The 18,358-nt window shown below is 42.8% G+C and overlaps 1 long non-coding RNA gene across 1 annotated transcript in view; it reads left to right on the plus strand.

Moving 5' to 3' along the window:
• The window catches only part of LOC138283416 (uncharacterized), a 51,328-nt gene extending 33,221 nt beyond the window's left edge, over positions 1–18,107 (plus strand). The window contains exon 3 of the long non-coding RNA XR_011201245.1: positions 17,932–18,107. This is a non-coding gene — a long non-coding RNA (uncharacterized lncRNA). The remainder of the gene's footprint in view (positions 1–17,931) is intronic.
• The last annotated feature ends 251 nt before the right edge of the window (positions 18,108–18,358 follow it).

Genomic DNA, 18,358 nt, shown 5'->3' on the forward strand with positions numbered 1-18,358 from the left:
GCTCATTCAGGGGGTCCCCTGTTCGGAGTAACGGAGAAAACACTGTTCCAGTTTTGCAAAAATTATCACCACAAGTACGCCCAAAAGGACAAAAATATGGTGTGTAATCTCTGCCTACCACGGGAACACTGGAGTGAAGATTACATCACCTGCGCAGTGTTTGCACTGAAGACTTTGAAGGTAAGAATGAGACAGAGAATGACCGACCATGCATTACAGTGCTACAAGTCCACACCGTCTCTCAGAGACATTTGGATGTTGAGCGACAACGATGAGAAAATCGCACAGGGAGCAGAAGGCGCGACATCAGAAGGTTATCGGAAAATCATCGACGTGGAGGAACAAGCATCTAAGAAGAACCAAAACGTGGGGGTAAGAGACACTGGGCACTCTGCTCAAGACTTCGAGTCAAAAAAATCAGACTCGAACGCACAAGGGACCTTCAGGGTCAAACATCTTACTGCCCACAACCATCACCCAAGGAAAGGATTCTCACAGAGCCCTCAAGGGGAATTCTGCTAGTAGCAGAACTCCGAAAAAACTTATAACGTCAAAGGATGGATGGGAAAAAGATGCTTCAACATTCAAAGCACAACAGTCAAGAGCAGGTCACCGAAGTGCTATGACAGAGTCCACGTCGAAAGAGGGTTTGATGTCAAAGACAAAGATCCCAAATGGGCCATCAACACTGAAAAGAAAGGGAGGTGGCACAAGACCGGAATGTCCGCGTTATTACATCGGAGAAAGGAATTCGACAATAGTCGTAAAGAATTTAGAATTCATCAAAAAGTTTTGACGCTGAAACACACTCATCTGTGATGGAAGTCGAAGAAATATAGCCTCCACTCACACCAGATCCTTAGACAGAAGAACAAGAGTTTTTCTATGAGGAGGATAAAGAGCAGACTGGAAGGTGTCAGGCCTCAGAGGGGAGTTAACACATGGAACAACAATGAGAGGACTTAGAGACAGACTCGTCTGAAGAATCATACCCATCAAAGCCCTCACCTCCCAGATGACATGGGAATGTACAATTTGGCCATCAAAAATGCAGTAAACAGGTTTAATGTACAACTCGAGGAGGATAAACCACAATCATGCTTCCTACTAGAAACATTGCTTCAAACTTGGACAAGAAGCCAAGAATCTTCAACCAGGGGTGAAAAGCCTTTAAGGAGCCAGTCACATGTAGAGCAGTGATGCCAAGGGCTGAAAAGACATATGTTTTCCTCGAAGGACCCGGCATACATAAAAGGCACCATTCCGGCTGGCTCCATAATCACAGCTACAGCCAGGACAAGGGCCAACATCTCCTCAACCTCAGTCCCCCTCCAGAAAAATAGGACAAAAGGATGGAACTCGTGGGACTCAGATTCAAGTGTAGTGCTGCAAAACTAGTGGCACATTGCAAACTCAAATGCGCAGCTCAGTAGGCATGCTTATCAGCATTAGGAGGTGATGGTAGAGCTGTTAAAACACCTCCCTGAACAGTATAGGAGAAGGGCAGCACATTTTACTGAAACTCGATAAAACATTACAAAAATAAGTTTAAAATCGGCGTTAGATGCAGCAGACCCATCAAGGTGACAGATGGTGATGGGAATCGCAATAAGACGTCACTCATGGCTGAGAATATTGGAGTTTAAACCACATATGCAGGGGAATATTATAAACACCCCCTTCAATGGGCAACAACTGCTCAGAAACACAGTGGATGAAAGTCTCAACCAACTAAAGAACAACAACAAAACAGCAAAGTCCATGGGTGCACTGCAGTTTCGAGGATGATTATGAAAGAGAATATTTACTACAAGATGACCAGCCTCAAGGGAAAGCTTCCAGACAGGAAGCTCACATCAAGGCTTCCAGAGCAGGACACAAACCACCTCAACTGATCAAAGTTGGCAGCATCTGCAACAGGGGCGAGGTTCCTTTCGAGGAAGATTCAGAGGGAGAAGACAAACAACCAGAGGAGGTGCAGCTCCTGCAAATAAGTGACTGTTCAGAGAAGGCCAAACTATCAAAAATGACAAGGAAAAAAAACCATTAAATTCAAATTCAAACACAGCACACCAGTCGGTGGAAGGTTTAAGGACTTCCTCCTGGAGTGGAGGAAAATAACTTAAGGCAGGTGGATTTTTAAATAACAATCCAATTTGAATATTGCATAGAACTAAGCAAATTCCCCCCAGGAAGAGGACCAAAGAGGAAAATACACTCAAAAGAGGAGATAGCTCATCTCAAAGAGGGCGAAGAGTTGTTGGACACGAGGGCAATAGAATTAATCACAAAACAGGAAATCAACAAGGGCAAGTAAACTACATATTTCCTAATTCCAAAGGTAGATGGATCCTTATGCTCAATTCTAGTCCTCAGATTCATAAACAAGATTATAAAGATTCAAAATGACAGCCTTACAGGAAGTCATAAGACAACTTCAAGAAGGGGATTACATGGCAACCATAGACTTGAAGGACGCTTACCTGCACATCCCTATGAATGCAAGACACAAAGAATACCTAAGGTTTGTGGTCAACGGGACATACAGTGCTGGCATTTGGAATAATATCTGCACCAAGTGCTTACAAAATGCCTTGCAGCTGTAGCTGTGCATCTCAGATGAAGGGTAATACATGTATATCTGTAGCTTGACGACTGGTTAGTAAGAGCAAACTCTGCAAGCAGTATATTCACTGGGTAATGCAGACACTGTACACACTAGGTTTCTCATTGAACATAGCGAAGTCTTCTCCAGAGTTAGAACAGGAAAAGGTTTTTCTGGGTGCAAGATTGAATTCAATTCAAGGGAAAGCATACCCTAACTCGAAGAGGACTCAATCCCTTCTGGAAGAGATTTACCATTACCGCAGGGGGCAAGGTCTGACAGCGAGGACGGTGGGGAAACTACTAGGAAAGATGGCATCTTGCTTTCCATTGATCCCATATGCGAGACTTCACATGAGACAGATCCAGGAGTGGCTTCAAAGTCAGTGGTCACAGGCAACGGGGAGTTGGCAAGAGCTAGTGGTTGTCACATAAAAAGTACAGGAGGATCAATCAAATAATAAAATCTTTAATTTGGGCAGTTAAGGCCATAAACGACTAAGCCAATACCAAATAAATAATTAAAAAGCAATAAATACATAACTTTCATAATTATAAAAGACAGAATCATTAACACCATACAATTCTGAATTTCCATAACTCGTCATTGTATAATTTTGTCAGAGGCTGCAAAGCCAAAATAAGTATCAACAGGTAAAATAAAACAAGCAATAGTAGTTACCCTCCATAGTTCTTGTTTGTACTGCGGACCTTAAGAATGAACATACACTAAAACAGATGTCTGGTGTAATCAATAATTGCAAAAAGTGCAAGGCCTCACTACACCTGCGATAACCTGATGATTTTAACACAGGTTTGAGAAAAAGGTGGCATATATGACTGTAGTGCTTGAAAAAAAGCATGTAATGTAAGAATAACTGCCTAGAGGTCCCTACGGAGCTACAGGCTAACGGAGAGGCTCCCAGGAAGTCTGATTGTCACCCATTACTCAGGAGCCTCCAGACTGTGCCAGCTCTGAGATGAAACAAAAGTGACCGCTCCCAATCAGTTAAATTCAGGGAAAGATACAGAACATGCTTCACGTCGAGAAAGATCTATAAAACGTCAGCATGGAACTTTTGTCAGCTCAGATTTTAGCCTCCTCTCCTCGTAAGCTTCCCCAAATAGGCACCTTACCCTGTTCTTATCAACGTTGTTGACTTCCTCAAGTTTCAGGAATAGGTCAGATAGTCTTAATGACTGAAATGTTCTAAAAATATAGCTTAACCAAGGAGACCTCTCTCCAGGCTCAGGCAATCCGTAATGACGACTCTGCTTGGAGGATGGCCGAGATTCTAATCAAGAGCACAAGCGGACCCAGGTGTACCTTATCTTCTATATAATGTTGTCTTAGCTCAGAATTAATAATATAATTAGGGGCTCGTGGAAGCTGAAGCATCTTCTGGCAAATCGGTTTTCCACTAACTGGAGGGTAACACAGTTGTAATGTCCCCAAATCCCTGCCCCATATGTGGCACCCGAAATGCTTTGCGGATTATAAATTTTAAGAAAGGATCCTAAAGTCCTCTTCCCCTCTTGTCCTTTGAAGATTAAGAATAGCTCCTGCTGATCTGCTTACCTTTAGACATGAGCTAGATACCTGGGGCTGCCAAGAGCCCTTTGAGTTGAAAATTACACCCAAGTAGCTGAAGTTTTTAACACTACTTGGTGGCTGCCCTTGAACAACAAGACTTCAAGAGGAAGCGCACCCTGGGCCACAAGCCATAATCTGTGATTGCAATGGTTTGTTGCAAGATCTAGACTGCTCATGAACTCGACAAAATGAGTCACCAACGTTCGCAGGGTATTGGGGGTCCGCGCTAACAGAACCACATCATCTGCGACTCTTGGGACATCTACATGGCATGCGATTAAATCAGGGCAAACATCATCAATATGAAAAAATAAATACTAACGAAGCTGGTGCAGGAGGAAATGCTGTGATGGAACAGAGAAAACATTACACAAGGAAGGCCTTTTATACAACCAAATCCATCTGTGACAGTATCCACAGATGCCTCTCACGTTGAATGGGGGGCACACATGGGGTCCCTCAAAGTAAGAGGGATATGGAGGGATCAGGATGCAGTACGACACATCAACCTCCTAGAACTGAAAATGGATTTCCTTACCCTCAAAGCATTCCAGAACCAGCTTTGGGGGAAGACAATATAACAGCAATGTTTTACATCGACAAGCAGGAGGAGACTGAATCCCCACTCCTATCAAGGTTGGCTTAACTGCTCTGGAAATGGGCAATACAGAGGAACATGGACATTCAGGCAATATACTTACTGGGAAAGGACAATGTTGAGGCAGACAGAGTGAGCAAACAAGTCTCATGCTCCCACGAATGGGAGCTCAAACAAACAGTAATAGAAAGGATCTTTCAAAGATGGGGCACAACATCAGTGGTTCTATTTGCAGCTCTACAGAAAGCAAAATGCCAGAACTTTGCCTCCAGTCACCCGCACTGTCCATCACTGGGGAATGCCTTTTCGATAAACTGGTCAGGGACATTGACATACGACTTTCTCCCAATCCCGTTGTTGCACACAGTAGTCAACAAATGCAAGAGGAGTCACATGACATTAATCCTGATCGCACCGCAAAGGCCAATACAAACACGGTACTCCGAGATATTGCAATTAGCACAATGGAGAGGCCAAAGGCTACCAAGACAACAGGATCTATTGTCCATGAAAGAAGGAAGGGTATTACGCCCAGAACCGGAATCCTTGAACCTAATAATCATGGCTCCTGAAGAGTTAGAATTTGGTAATTTAAAGTTACCAAAAAAAGACAATGGCAGTATTGAGGGAGGCAAGAAAACAGACAACAAGAAAGTATTCCACAGAAAAATAGAAGAGTTTCACTGTGGTGTGTAACAAAGGGGTTACACAAGAAAAGCACCCATGAAAAGACAGTTCTAAGGTAGCTGACAGATCTCCTAGAAGAAGATCTTACATATGCATCCTTGAAGGTTGATCTAGTGGCAGTAGTGGCTTACCCAAGGGGATATATGGGAAGACGTTTTTCACGCACCAGTAGTAAAGAGATTCCTAAAAGGAGCAACAAGAGGCACTACCCCAAAGAGGATGCCAGCACCCCCATGGAACCTAAATGTGGTATTAACTCAAATCATGAAAAAAATAATTGAGCCATTACTTAAGGCTACTTTGCAGATGCTAACTCCAAAAGTGGCCTTCTTAGTAGCCATTACATCACTACCCAGAGTGACTGAGTTACAAGCACTCACTTGTACAGAATTAGAGATGCACAATTCCTACCAATGATAGGGTCGCAATTTCATATCAAGCAAATTATACAAATACCAAGTTTCTTTCAGAGCCTGAAGACCCTTGCAGAAAGAACTTTGCATACATTGGACGCAAGATGGTCAGTCGTACTACACTGAAAAAATAAAATCTTTGCGGAAGACTCAACGGCTACTTTTGTCATTTGGTAAAGGTTATCTGGGCATATCGGTAACTAAGAACACTGTAGCAAAAATTAAGTTGTGCCAGACAAATGCATGAGAAAGGTTGCTAAAGGTAACAGGAGCGCACACTACACAGTAAAAAGGGGCAAACATTGCCTTTTTAGCAAGTACTCTGCTGCAGGAAATTTGCATGGCAGCAACATGGGCATCAGTATATTTGTTCAGAAGACATTACTGTATTGAAATACACAGGAACAAGGAAGCACAAGTAGGTCAAAAGGTGACACAACATCGGTTTACAAATCAATACCCAGCCACCACAAGAGTAAAACCTCTTTGAAATCAATGCACAGGGTGTGAATCCAGAAAAGATTCACTCTGCAAAACCTAAAGTTTCTTACCCATAGGTTTAGTTTTTCAGCTTGAAGAATTTTCTGGATTCACAAGCGACCAACTTACTTCCACCAAGCAGATGGGAGTAAGGAAAAAAAGGATTTGAAGATGGCGACCAAGGGTGTGAACATCTGGAGGAAGTTGGACGACGTCACAAGGGTACACCAAATGGTGTCTTCGTCAGTGCCTACCAACAAACAAAAAAATCAAGAGAAGGACTAAAAATCAATGGAGTTCTGAATCCAACCATTATTTGGCAGAATAATGCACAACATGTGAACCCAGAAAATTCTTCAAGCAGCAAAACTACACCTACAGATAAGAAACTTTACATTTTCATTCACTTTTAGACAGCCACAATGGATTGAACATACTGAGTGCAGGCTGTTTAAGTTTCTTGAGTGCTCAGATTGCCTGCTTTAAAAAAAAAAAAAAAATCTCTCACAAAATGATCATGCATCGCCAGGCCCATTGTACAGCTAGTGTTCTGTATATGGTCTCATGTTTTCCGTTCAGTGCTTCTGGTTACTGTGACAGCAACAGCTTTCTATATTGAGATCTGGTCATTCTTCTCTCATGAGTTTCAGCGGATGGAAATATAAACTGTAATGCTCTGACTGTATTTAAAGACACTCAAATGGATGAAGACCAATGAAAAGAGGGAAGTGACAACAGAGGCCTTCCTCTGGTTTATTTATACATCATCTCAATGTTCAATAAGCATATGTAACAGAGGTAAAAGTGATGACAATCAATTTATGGAAAAAATGCTTTCTATAAATTAATTTCTCTCCCTGAAGCAAGCAGATGTTTATAATTAACCTGCATGTGTAGATTAGATACCAGGGTTTTTGAAGCATTGTGAAATGGGGTTTTCTTGGAGACTTATTGAGAGGTAAGTGAGCAAGAGCATGCAAATGCTACTTTTTGACTATGGACAAATCTGACACCTCCTGAGTGATGAGGTTTAAGTTTGTAGGCTTGCAGGGTGAGCGTCATCTCTGTTAACCCCAGGGGGACAGGGATGAGTAAAGGATTTCCAGTTGATTGTTAGTTGCTTTTCACTGCCTCCGATGAGATTCTTGCACTGTATAAGACTGGCTCAGCTGCCCTTAAAATTCTTCCCAACGCTCCTGATCTATACTCATGGTCATTTTGGTCTGGGCGTCCTATGAGTTTGAAAACTGAAAACATTGCCGTCATTGGTTGGAAGGGAGACCATCTTTTGTTCCTCTCTGCTTGGTGGCAGATAGTGCAGGACATTTAAGTTCTGTCTATAGTCTGGCATAGGTTCAGATTGCCTCTTCCACCTGCCGCCTTTTTCTCTGAATGCATATCATCTCTCCTTTGATCTTTGTTATAACATTTTGTATGTTGCCACAACTTGGCGACACAAAATGGAGAAAAGGAAGTGGATAAAATTGGAAAACTAGATTGAGTGCCTGATTTAGAGTTTACAGGTTACTTCCTCACAACATGACAAATATTCCATCCACTTAATCACAAGTGTCAGAGGATTTAATGCAAATGTAACTAGACGGATATCTGCCAAACTCTAAATCAAGCCCAAAGCTCTTCCCATTCGACAACAGAGAGCCTACAAAAGACCCTAGTTTCCCAAGTTTACGGCCACTGGGGCACTGCGCCAGGAATGGCAGACAGTATGCTGGTGCCAAGGGCCCCTTAGATCTTAGGTAGATCTGACGAGGAGGCCAAAGCAGATATAATCACACCTGCAGAATATGTAAAAGAAGGTACACGGCTGGACGCCACCCTGATGGAATAACAATCTATTGCTGACAAATAGATATCTACCGACAGTACAGACCTTAAGAGTAGCCTTCATGATGAGCTGGGGAGAGTGGCTGAAGTGAAATGTACTCTTAGCCACAATAATCTTTCTTGTCCCTAATTACCTTCCCCAGTGTACTCCTAGACAGAAATACCAGTATGCAACTACATGCTCACCATGTACCCTTATCCTTGGATGGTTGCACAGCTGACTGGGGCAACAATGTGTACCTCAAAGCGCGACCCAAGAAATGAGTCTGTTTTAAAGAACAGCTAGGCAATCAAACTAATTGAGCTGAACACTACCTGCTCTTGCTAAAATAGCAAAATTATGACAAGGTGGGCACACTCCTTGTGCTCAGTCATAAATCACAGAGGGCTAAAATACTTATTGCCTGACTTGAAAAAAACTTCGATATGTGGGCGATACGTGAAAGAGAAACTGCCTTCTATGCATTCTATTAAGCACTTTATACTTTAGGCTCCGAAGTCCATTCTTATATCCAGACTTATTTTCAAGCATGTGCATGGTAATCTATCATACTTTAGGATAGGGAACTGCTTGAGGCACCCATTAATCCCACTGAACTGTGCGGGGTCCTCTGCTTCATGCCTCTGGAAATGACACATGGTAACCTTCCATAAGATTTCTATAGAATTTTGTTACCCTTTCACCATGGCAAATGGGCAGCACCATTTACCTCCTTGACACAAGTCTCACTCCTTCAATGTGTGAGGCTGAGATAATCATTCCCAAACCTGTAAAGGTTCCATTATACTTCTTAACACTCAGTTGCACCTTTAAATACTGATGTGAAACTATAACCCAAACTAGTTGCACAATGCCTTTATCCCTTTTTGCCCAGCTTTAATGAGATCGACCAAGTGGGGTTTATTCATCAATGCTATGGTGCAGATAATATCAGAAATATAACTCACCTGATTTAAAAGACACACAAACCCAAAAACCGTGCTGGGATGCTGTCTGGAGACATTAAGGAAAGCATTAGACTGTTTTAGTTGGGCCTTCCTGAGAGCAGTCCCAGACAAGTTACAACTAGGCCCCAAAATGATGGATATAATTGTTGTGGCTTCTTCCTTCCCTACTGAGTTTATTAGGATCAACTGACAAATCACAAAACCAATCACACCGACGAGAGGTACAGGACAAGAATGGCTACTTTCGTGGCCTGGTGGTGGAGCCCCTGCCCACATAGATTTGACGGTCGCTTATAATATCAGGATCTCCCTCACGATCAAACCCACAAAGTCAATTTGCAGATAACTTGATCTGCACATTAACTATTCTGATGGAATCTCTCATGTTTGTTGCTGCACTAGAAACCTTTGAATTGGACTCTGTTGTATTGTTTATAAGGAGAAATCAAATGTACTCAGCCTGACCATTCCCCCTCAGGATCTTACACAGTTACAAGCATTGGTCCTATTTGCAGTCTTTTAGATACTTGAGTCTAAACGTTACTAGCCATCTTGAAGTATGGCCTAAAGATAACTGGCCGGAGTACTGTAGAAACATACTTGAGAAAATTGGAAAATGGCACCCCTATAAATACCATGGCTATGGTGAATTAATGTAGTAGAAATTATTATTCACCCCAGGATCCTTTTTCAATCCCTCCCTACTCCCATTCCCTCAGAGCCATCACTCTCCTGCAGAACAAAATCTGTACATTCATATGAATCTCCAATAAACTCCTCATGCTACTGCGAGACAAAGGCAGAAAATTCTAGCCTACAACCAATAGAATATTCCTGGGTAGCATGCTTGCCATACTTACTGGAATGAGTGGTCCAGGAAAAGGAGAAACACTGGTTCCACATGGACTACACAATGACATGCCACCTCTGTGGTACCTGGCCTGGCTTCCCATTTGTCACCACCCTAAGAGTGCATAGTGCATACATAGCCACACTCACCAGAACAGTCCTTCAGATATGGGACCAGGTGGCGATTAAAAAAAAAAAAAAAACTTTTCAATACCTTTACTTCACACAACACACCCATTGTGAGGAACCCTGACTTCAACCCCGTGACTACTCATACCTCATGTTTGGGATGGCAGCAGTGAGACTGCAGAATACTGGGTCACCTATTCCAGAGAGGACAGATAAACATTTGAGCACTGGAGAGAAGAATTTCAAATTTGATAAAACTCATAACTTCACTACTACTCACCAAAGACACTGGGCACTACACCCTGCAAATTTCCCTGCACTACATGACCCCTTCAAGCAATTTATAAAGCTAATCTTCTCTTTCAGGCATACAAAACTCTTCATCTTCAAAACCTATTACACTATACAGAAGTCAAACTTCCACACTAATTATTGACTCCAAATACAATGGGAAGTCTACCTGGGTATGCCTATTCACGAAAAGCAATGGGAAGACATCTAGTGCAATATCCATAAGACATACAGCAGCTTCCCCCGCAGAGTGTCTACCTGCAAGATAACTGTTAGACCTTTCATCCTTGGCGTGGTCTCCCTTAACTTTTTGCCTCTGTTTCCCAGGATGTTGATGTGTGCTGGACTCTGATTTTGCTGTTTTTGTTACTCTCGGCACTTTACCACTGCTAACCAGTGCTAAAGTGCAAGTGTTCCTTTACAGAATGTGTATGTAATTGGCTTATCCATGATTGGCATATGTGATTTACTAGGAAGTCCCTAGTAAAGTGCACTAGAGGTGCCCAGGGCCTATAAATCAAATGCTACTAGTGGGCCTGCAGCACTGGTTGTGCCACCCACATGAGTAGCCCTGTAATCATGGCTCAGACCTGCCACTGCAGTGCCTGTGCGTGCAGTTTAAAGCTGTAAATTCGACTTGGCAAGTGTACCCACTTGCCAGGCCTAAACCTTCCCTTTTCTTACATGTAAGGCACCCCTACGGTAGGGCCTAGGTAGCCCCAAGGGCAGGGTACAGTGTATGGTTAAGGTAGGACATATAGTAATGTGTTTTATATCTCATAACAGTGAAATATTGCTAAATTCGTTTTTCACTGTTGCAAGTGTGGAGTTTGTGGTCCCTGAGCTCACAATTTCAAAATGCATCTTTTACTAAAGTTGATTTTAAGATTGTGTGTTTGAAAATGCCACTTTTAGAAAGTGGGCACTTTCTTGCTTATACCTTTTCTGTGACTCTGCCTGTTTGTGGATTCCTTGTGGTCAGTTTAACAGTTGGGACTGGTTGCACCTCACACTAGACAGTGACACAAAGGAAGCTGGGGTGTAGTCTGCATTTCCTGATGAGCCATCTGTGCTAGAAGGGAGGGGAGGAGTGGTCACTCACACCTGAAAGGGCTGTGCCTGCCCTCACACAATGCATTCTCCAACCCCCTGGTGAGTGTCTGAGGCCTGGCCTGGGCAAGAAAGGATTTCACAATCAAGAGAGACTTTGCTTTGAAGTAGGCCTTCTTCAAAGGAGAAATTGGATATAAGAAGGGCACCCAAAACCACAGACTTTAGAACACTTCTGGAAACAAGTGGAACCTCTGCCTGGAGAAGAGCTGAAGAGCTGAGGAAGAAGAGCTGCCCTGCTTGTGACTGTGCATTGTGGAGCTATCCTGCAGTTGCTGCTTCTGCCTGTGCTAGAGGACAAAGACTTGACTTTGTGTTGCCTTCCTTCTTGTGAAGATCTCCAAGGGCTTGATTTAGAGCCTGCATCCTTGTTGTTTGAAGTCTCGGGGGCACACCGACTTCTTTCTGCCAGCACCTGGAGTCTCTGGAGAGACTCCTATGCTGCCAAGTGGTGCCCATCCAGTTCCTGGGATCCTGAAAGGAGAAGAAAGCAGCCTAAGAGGAAGAAATCCACGCACAGAACGCCTTGCATGGAAAAGATCTACGTGACTCCGATCTGTGGCTGAAAAATCGACCTGCCACTGGATTTGCGGCTGAAAATCAATGCTCGCATGCAACACGACCTGAAGATTGACGCCCGGGGTGGAAAAACGATGCACAGCATCGCTGACGGAGGCTGGTGAGATCGCAACCCGCGCTGCGTGGTTTTTGGATCATCGTGCGGCTGAATTTCCGACACACGTACTGCTGGGCGTGTAAAAACAGAGCAAGGCCTACCCGGAACCGAGAGTGCTGACCGGATCAACTCATCGCTCTCCTGCGTAGAGAAGAAACGACACACGCGACCCGACGAAAGGAGAAATGACGAAAGGTCTCGCTCGTGAGTGAAATCGACACATCGCAAGACCTTTTTGACGCACACTTGCCTGTGCAGGGTAATTTTTGCCACACCCAAGGTTCATTTTCACGCTAACAGTTTTAGAGTGTGTTTAAAATTACATGAAGACTCTTTCTGCATTTTCAGTGGTAACTTGACTTGTGTATTGTGGATTTTTGTCGTTACACATATGGTGGTCCTGTGTTTTTTTCCAGACCTTCTTGAAGTACTTTGTTTCACATTAAAGGGACTCTAGGATGCCACAACCCTGAGGGCTTTAACTTTCAACACTTAAAGGTATGACACAGACTGGAGTTTGATGTACCCCATGAATGAAGCAGCCAAGCAGCTCATAAGGGATAAGGCCTCCTCTGTTACACTATAGTTTAATTTTCTTTGGCATCTATTGGCACTGGAGTGCGTTTCACACATACTAGCATTTACTGGCTAGAAATTTATAGATGGCTCGAAACCAATGATTGATCATAAGATTTTAGTCATACAGACAGATAAGTAGAGATTTGAGCATGCGGAAAGGATCAGCAAAACTTTCCATGAATAAATGGCGTAAGAAGCTGACTGAGGAAAGCAAAGAGTCAGTTGGACGAAGGGTGACAGCAGGTTTTAGAAGACACGAGTGGCGTTGGCATTCATTTTCTCCACCACTTAGTCTTGAGAATGAGCAGATTACAGGGTAGAAAGCAAGTGATGAGATGCTTTACAAAAACGGGCAAAGTTATAATGTGCCGGAGGCAGTAGAGTTGCGTACAGTAAATTACAAGTGATATTTTAAGGTTGGATAGAGGGAAAGAAGCCAAAGGAGAGCAAGGATGTGTTAAATAAATTGGAGACAAGGATACTGAGGAATGACATGATATATGACCGTATAAGAGGCTGAAGAAAGGAGAAAGTGGTATTTTACTTCAGGGTAAGAAAGGCAGCCGAACAATTAAAGAAGCCAAGTTACTTTATTCTACTCAAGAACACAGTACTTCATATGATCAGATTGGAGCTGAAGATTCAGGGAGAGAGCAATACTGGACATTAAGAAGACACTTAGGGCCTGATTTAGGTCTTGGCGGAGGGTAATACTATGTCAGAAACGTGACGGATATCCCGTCTACCGTATTACGATCTCTTTATATCCTATTAGAATTGTAATATGGTGGACGGGGTATCTGTCATGTTTGTGATAGTGTATTCCATTCACCGAGATCTAAATCGGATACCTAGGGCCTAATTATGAGTTTGGCGGGCGGCAGGGGCCGCCGGCCAAACTGTTCCCACCATCAGGCTGCCTGTGCAGCCTGAACCCCGTCGGCCCTACTAGGTGTTCGCTGCAGGACCGTAACATTGCAGCTGACATTCCACTGTCTGTAATTTGGGCAGCGGAATACGTGACGGGGTGTGCAAGGGGTCCCCTGCACTGCCCATGCAGAGTGCATGGGCGGTCACACACACCCCCCCCTTCCCTACCACCCCTCCTCAAGCCCCCCCCCACCAAGCCTGGCAGTGTCGGCGGTTGGACTGTGTCAGCTCCACCACGGTCATAATGCCACGGTCGGCCCACCACTTTTGCGGCTGTCTGACCGTGACCCTGACAGTCTGGTGATTGCCAGGGTCATACTGAGACCTTTAATGAGAATTAATATTATTGCAAAAAGACGTAGGTAAGCTGAAAAACAGAGGAGGCTAAAATAATTATTTTTGGGCCCTCGTCAAAGTGACGTTATGATGCTCTCTTACATTGTCAGTTAAGCCATGTTCATGCTCCTAAGGGTTATCAGCAGCTGTTTCAATGGGAAAGCTCTAGGGGTGACCTAGTATTACATTTCCATAGTGCCAACTCTGCTTATGGGGCATTTTCCTCTATATGGGCACAGAACCGTTTAATGACTTTGTGAAAAATTGGGTCGTTGGTTGAGGGGGGTGTCAGCCCTTCTCGAAAAACAGCCACAATCCTTGTCAGGGTAAACCACAAACAGTCACTAAATTAACCTGTGCTTAACTCTCTGTTAGCTTGGCACAAAAGCAGTCAGGCTTAAATTAAAGGCAATGTATGAAGCGTTTATGCAGCACTCAAACAGCAATAAGGTGCAAACACAACACAAGAAAAAACCCACAAAAATTTAGAAAAAGAGTACAATTTTATACATTATTTATCACCGAAACAAGAGTACAATTTAATAAATTATTTGACACCAAAACAAGTAAAATCCAATCAGTAGAGCCAGAGAGGGGCAATTTCAAAGTTTTAAGGTAAGTATAGCACTTAAAAGCACAAGGCACCAACTGTACCGGGACAAAGTCAGAAGTTGAATCTAACTGCAATGGAGTGTGGGCCCTGCGTTGGACCGTGTTGTGGGGCATTGGTTCTAATCAGCAGCTGCAGGGGCCGCAGTGCAAGGTCCTGTAACGAGCTGTGTTGCTTCCGATGAGGAGCTGCAAAGGCAGTGATGTGAGGTCCTGAATTGAGATGCATTGCATCCGTTCCGATGCAGCCACCATTCAGGAGCTGCGAGGTGCTGCTGTATGAGGTCCTTCACCATGCATTATTGAGTTGCGTCACATGCGTTGGTTCTGAGGAAACCCAAAGTCTGAACCGCAGGAGTGCACTCTGAAGCCGGGAGGGGGAAGCCTCTTGTGGTTCTGGACTCACCCCAGCAGAGGACTGTAGCAGGGTACAGATCGGTCCAGTTGACTCTAAGAATTTGGCAGATGCAGGCCAGGTCTCTGGCGCTTGGTATGTCCCCTATAGCTCAGAACAGGTCAGTCAGCTATCCATTGGAGTCACTCTGGTGGTTCCGTGTTCAAGGAGCAGGTCTAGCCCTCCTTCCTCAGGTAGCAGAGCAGTCCATCATGAGACAGGGCAGCCCCTCCAGCAGAAGGTAGCAGAGCAGTCCTTCAAGTCTTCCACAGACCCAGAAATGATCTGAAGAGTTGGTCTGAGGATCTAATATTTGGCCTGGGATCAAAAAAGGCTAGGGTGATGTTCTTTGTGTGTCTCTCATAGTTGGGGCTTAAAATCTGATTTATCATTAAAGAGCAATTCAAGTATAAATTCTTTAGACACCAAACATTAAATTTCTGCCTGCTCCCAAACAAATGGTATCACGTATTACAAGTAATAAGGTAAGCCAGTGTTATACTATGGGAGAGTTATGCCTTATAGTAGTGAAAAACTAATTTGTAAGTATTTCACTACCAGAACATGTAACACTTAAAAGTACACGCCCAACTTCGTAAATATATTGCATCCTGGCCTATAGGCTGTTTATGGCCTACTCGAGAGGTGACATATCCATTAAGAGAGAAGGTTTAGGTCTGGCGGAAGTTTTGTTTTGCCTTGTTGAAATGGCAGTTTGAAAGAGCATACAGTCAGCAGTGGCAGATCTGACATGTTTGAAAAGGCTACTTACGTGAAGGGCTGCAGGACCAATAGAAGCATTTAATTTACAGGTCCTGAGGTACATGTGGCACCACTTTACTAAGGATTAATAAATAACTTAAATGTGCCAATTGGGTGTAAGCCAATTTTGCCATGTCTAAAGGAGGGATCAAAAGGCCATTTAGGACTGGTTAACTGTGATAAAGTTTGCAAAGTCCTGAAGCTAGCAAAAACTAATTAATCAAAATGGGGGTGAAGGCAAAACATTTGGTGGTGACCCTGCAAAGAGGGCCAGGTCCAACAGACTCACAGCATCCTTTTAATTTACTGTGGGGGGTACCTTATTCAGTATATAATAGTGAGAGCTGGACATCAATGCCCAGTGACGAGGCTACCATGACATAAGAGGCAGCGTGACATCACAGTAGTCCTTTAGAGTTAGTTCTGTATTTTGACTTTTCATTTAGTTTTTTCCCTACCATTTAATTTGCTCTTACCTGTCATTTCTTTCAGATGTGTCACAAACGTTGAAACTGTTCTCTGACAATCCTTAACCCCAGTATGTATTTTGTGCCTGCATTCCATTTAACAGGAGGGCTTTATTCCACTGGCTGTTTCAGAAATGAGCTCCAATTAACTGGTTTCTTGACTGATTTTAGTAATATTTGACAGACCTATTGCTTTGTCTGTTACATTTCCTCCTAATTTAGACTAAGTCCCACCATTGTTCTGTTCAATGATTTATAACCTAAAACATATTATCTTGAGGCATTGTTGAAACTTGAAGGTTTTTGTGGTGTTTCCATTGACTTGTATAAATGATTTTCCGAGCTTATAGCCAACTTTTATATTTTCTTAGTTAGGCAGTAGATTTCTGAAACGTAACCACGTGATTTTTTTTATCCAAAACTTGCAGGTTTGTATAATTTTTTGTCCTGTATTTAGTCTATAACCTTTCTGCAATACATATTCCTAAACCAAGGTTTTGACTGTTTTATCACTATTTTGTCAACATTGAGTGCATAGTTGATTAAGTTAATGTAATGTGTGGAGTATATCCACACAAGTTTTCCATTCCGCCAGTTTGGACGTGTATTCTATTGCTAACTGAATTTCTGGGCAAGATTACCAAGATGGAACAGGTGTTTCCTGATCATCTGTCACCTTCCTTAATCACACTCCTTCTTTGGTCATGTGTTTTATAGAGTGCCTTCATGTCAGTTTTCAGCCACTTTATTACACTAGGTATCGCATATAATATTCAGTGACAGGAATGTACCCCAAGCATGTATGATGATACTCGCCTTAGTGGGTGATGCTACAGTGATCTCAATCCAGTGATATTGGAATGGGAATATATATATATGATGGTGTGTCAAGTACAATCTCCACAGAAGGAAGGGAGATTGTCCCTGATGGACTATTGGTTGTTGTCCTGACCCTTTTTGATGGTTGATCCTTATTGGTTCATCCCGGCGCAACACTAGTGCATAAGGGCAGTTGGTTTTAGTCTTTCCTTGAAGAGTAATTAGTTGGGCAGCAGTCATATCAGCAGTCATATCATATTCCAAAGTTTCATCCTTATATCTTGACATGTTGTCTTCCATGGTTCTTCATTTTGGATTCCGGCTTTTTGTTTTTCTGGACTCGTTGAATCTAGGAAGGTGGCTAGTCATTTAATGGGGGCTGGGCTTCCGGTGGTGTTCCAGGCCTTGCCCCCTACTCTTTCATATGATCTCCAGAGTTGCTATTTTATTTTTCCATTCCACCTCTCCTAATCTCTTCCAGTTGAGCAGAGTGTGGAAGCTGGATTTTGGATTCTCTGTAGCTTTTTGGTCTATTTTTGTAGTTTCTATGGTAGGACTATTGCAGTATTTTAGCCAGGACATCACCCAATTAATATAAAGCAAGAAAATGCTACACTGCAGTATAAAGTTAAGAAGATTGCTTAACATTTCACAGTGTTTTAACCATTCAGTTCTTTAAGAGGCTATAATATAAATATGGGGTAAAAAGTTAACTTATTTGGTAACACAAAGAAGTACTCAAGTGTTTTTCTTTTTCATGAAATACACCTTTAAACGCATTGTTCTGAGACAAATATTATATTTGTTCCAGGGTTTGATGGTCTAGGTGATCTGCTCATGCCAATGGTCCCTGCTGCCCAGTCTTCAGGGTCTCCGATTTCAATGTCCATGAATGCATACGGATCAAGCAAAGTCCTGGGAGGCGACTTGGATTCTTCCCTTGCCAATTTAGTAGGCAGTAAGTCATGTACTTATTTTAAATGTGCTGTTGGCTATTGTAATGTAAGAATGTTGCAAAGTAATGATTTTCTAAGAATTGACAATGGTTGGTAGCAGTTTTGTATGTTTACTGTGACTGTTGGTTTTTACCTTTTTGTTAACGGATACAGAATTAAACACAGCATGGAACCTCTCACTTTAATAGTTATTAATATGTCTATTCAATTCTGACCCCTCACATTCACCTGTAACTGGATTTTACTTTAAAAAATAAATTTAAAAAAATGTAATACTGTTTC

Source organism: Pleurodeles waltl, chromosome 3_1, assembly GCF_031143425.1.
Source record: "Pleurodeles waltl isolate 20211129_DDA chromosome 3_1, aPleWal1.hap1.20221129, whole genome shotgun sequence".
NCBI classification, from domain to species: domain Eukaryota; kingdom Metazoa; phylum Chordata; class Amphibia; order Caudata; family Salamandridae; genus Pleurodeles; species Pleurodeles waltl.